Genomic DNA, 2,500 nt, shown 5'->3' on the forward strand with positions numbered 1-2,500 from the left:
GGCCATGCGCCTTCAGCACGGGGCGAAGGGCAGCATGATCTACCGAATCGAATGCCTTAGATACGTCGATCGATGCCACAAAGACAGAGCGGCAGGAGCGAACTGCGTCGGTGAGAGCAGTGTCCAAGATGAAGGTATTTTCCAACATCCCATCCCGAGGGATGAATGCCCGCTGACGTTCGTCCACAGCACATGCGCGCATCAGGCGTGACGCGAGAACCTTGTGAAAGGTCCGCGCCAACACCGAGCAGACCGTAATGGGGCGAAAGTCAGCGGGGGATGTTGGTGCAGCCGTTTTCGGGAGAAGGGACGTCCGCGCGCGAAGCAGGCGTTCCGGAAGGGCGCGGGCCAGAAGGAAGAGATTCATCACTTTCACCAGGACTTCGTGCGGCAGGCGCCGCAACTCCGCTGGGGTAAGGCCGTCCGGCCCGGCTGCTGATCCCCTGGGCGGCAACGCGGCGGCGACCTCCTCATGTGTGACCGGCCCCCATATGCACTCGAGAGCGACAGGCTCTGAGTGCGGGAGGAGGCGGTCACGAATGAAGCCCGCGGTGGAGATGGGCTTCTTAGTGAAGAGGTCCGCCCAGAAGTCCAGCAGACCAGGGATGGCAGGTGGCGGCTGGAGCAGGGTGCCATCCAAGAGGCCGCGCACGCAACGTGCACGCGACCGTCGGAAGGCATCCTGCGTTCTCGCGTACTCCCAGCGGCGCCGCTTGCGCTTCTGCGTCGGCGGCGCGGCAGGCGGCCGCTTCGATGGTTGGCGCGGCCGCTGTGTCCTGGTGATCGATCTCTCCCCTCTGGACCCGACCGACGCAAGGGCATCCGGGAGCATGCCCAGGATGACATCGGGCGGCGTGCCCCGCCCCAGACCTATGACACGATCCAGGGCAGAGAAACGCTGGGCGGAAGCGGGTAGCCCCGCCAGATGCTCCCAGATGGCGGCGTCAGTCGGCCCCTCCGGCGGCGGCCCGGTGGTGTCGGCCGCGAAGTCCTCGGCTGCGTCGACGGGCGGCGCAGCGGCCTCGCCCGCGTCAGGCAGCGGGCTCGCTGCTCCCCGGCGGGACGCCGGCTCTTCCCCCCGACCGACCTCAAGCGCCTCCATGAATTGGCGGACAAGCTGTTTGTGGGCAGCTTGCCGCCGTCGGCACTTGATTGCCTCGAGCGTTCGGTCGGGGAACATCCTGATGAGTTCTTGATTGACGAAGAAGAACCGGGCGTCCCTCTCAAGGAACAGTTCGGCCTCCGCCTTGGCGAGCGACAGGACTTCTTCCTCCGTCCACCTCGCGCGATGCCTCTCCGTGACGATCTCCGCGTTGGCGGCCGCAAGATGTTGGCGGCGGCGATGGACCCCGAGACCGTTCTTGGTTGTAAAGCTGCGGTGGCACTCACTACAGGTATACATAGCTGCAAAAGTTACAAGATTTTCGGCACGGCCGGTTGGCCGGCTAGGTGCTGGGGGAGTTGGGGTGGCGCCTTCAGCGGAAGGGCCACCACTTATTCTCTGCTTACTGCCCCCAACTAACAAAGGGATAGTGCGAGGGGGGGCTGGTAACCCCCCCAAGCCCCTGGTGCGGTCTTCCACTCTGCGAAATCAGCGGGCCCACGAGAAGGGGAGAAGACCGCAGGAGAGGAGAGGCTAAGAGGGCTAGGCCCATGTATTGCGCATCACTCTCCCTGTAACTATAACCCAAGGAAGGCACCTCGCAGCAGCAGCACGACTACATCAAGACCGCACTTCGAGAAGCCAAGTCCGGATGCAGCCACACCGCCGCCACTTGGCCACCTTAAGAGAGTCATAGTTACTCCCGCCGTTTACCCGCGCTTGCTTGAATTTCTTCACGTTGACATTCAGAGCACTGGGCAGAAATCACATTGCGTCAACACCCGCTAGGGCCATCGCAATGCTTTGTTTTAATTAGACAGTCGGATTCCCCCAGTCCGTGCCAGTTCTGAGTTGATCGTTGAATGGCGGCCGAAGAGAATCCGCGCACCCGCGCGCCCCCGGAGGAGCACGCTAAGGCGGACGCGGCCTCGCAGCAAGGAAGATCCGTGGGAGGCCAAGGCACGGGACCGAGCTCGGATCCTGCACGCAGGTTGAAGCACCGGGGCGCGAACGCCGCGCAGGCGCGCGCATCCTGCACCGCCGGCCAGCACGAGGCCGACCAACGGCGAGAGCAGACCACGCCCGCGCTAAACGCCCGCACTTACCGGCACCCCTACGGCACTCACCTCGCCCAGGCCCGGCACGTTAGCGCTGACCCACTTCCCGACCAAGCCCGACACGCCCCGATCCTCAGAGCCAATCCTTATCCCGAAGTTACGGATCCAATTTGCCGACTTCCCTTACCTACATTATTCTATCGACTAGAGGCTCTTCACCTTGGAGACCTGCTGCGGATATGGGTACGAACCGGCGCGACACCTCCACGTGGCCCTCTCCCGGATTTTCAAGGTCCGAGGGGAAGATCGGGACACCGCCGCAACTGCGGTGCTCTTCGCG

The 2,500-nt window shown here is 63.6% G+C and overlaps 1 pseudogene; it reads right to left on the bottom strand.

Moving 5' to 3' along the window:
- Positions 1-2,500, bottom strand: part of LOC124732706 — a 7,959-nt pseudogene that overhangs the window by 3,292 nt on the left and 2,167 nt on the right.

This window comes from Schistocerca piceifrons, unplaced genomic scaffold (assembly GCF_021461385.2).
Source record: "Schistocerca piceifrons isolate TAMUIC-IGC-003096 unplaced genomic scaffold, iqSchPice1.1 HiC_scaffold_1362, whole genome shotgun sequence".
Classification (NCBI taxonomy): Eukaryota; Metazoa; Arthropoda; class Insecta; order Orthoptera; family Acrididae; genus Schistocerca; species Schistocerca piceifrons.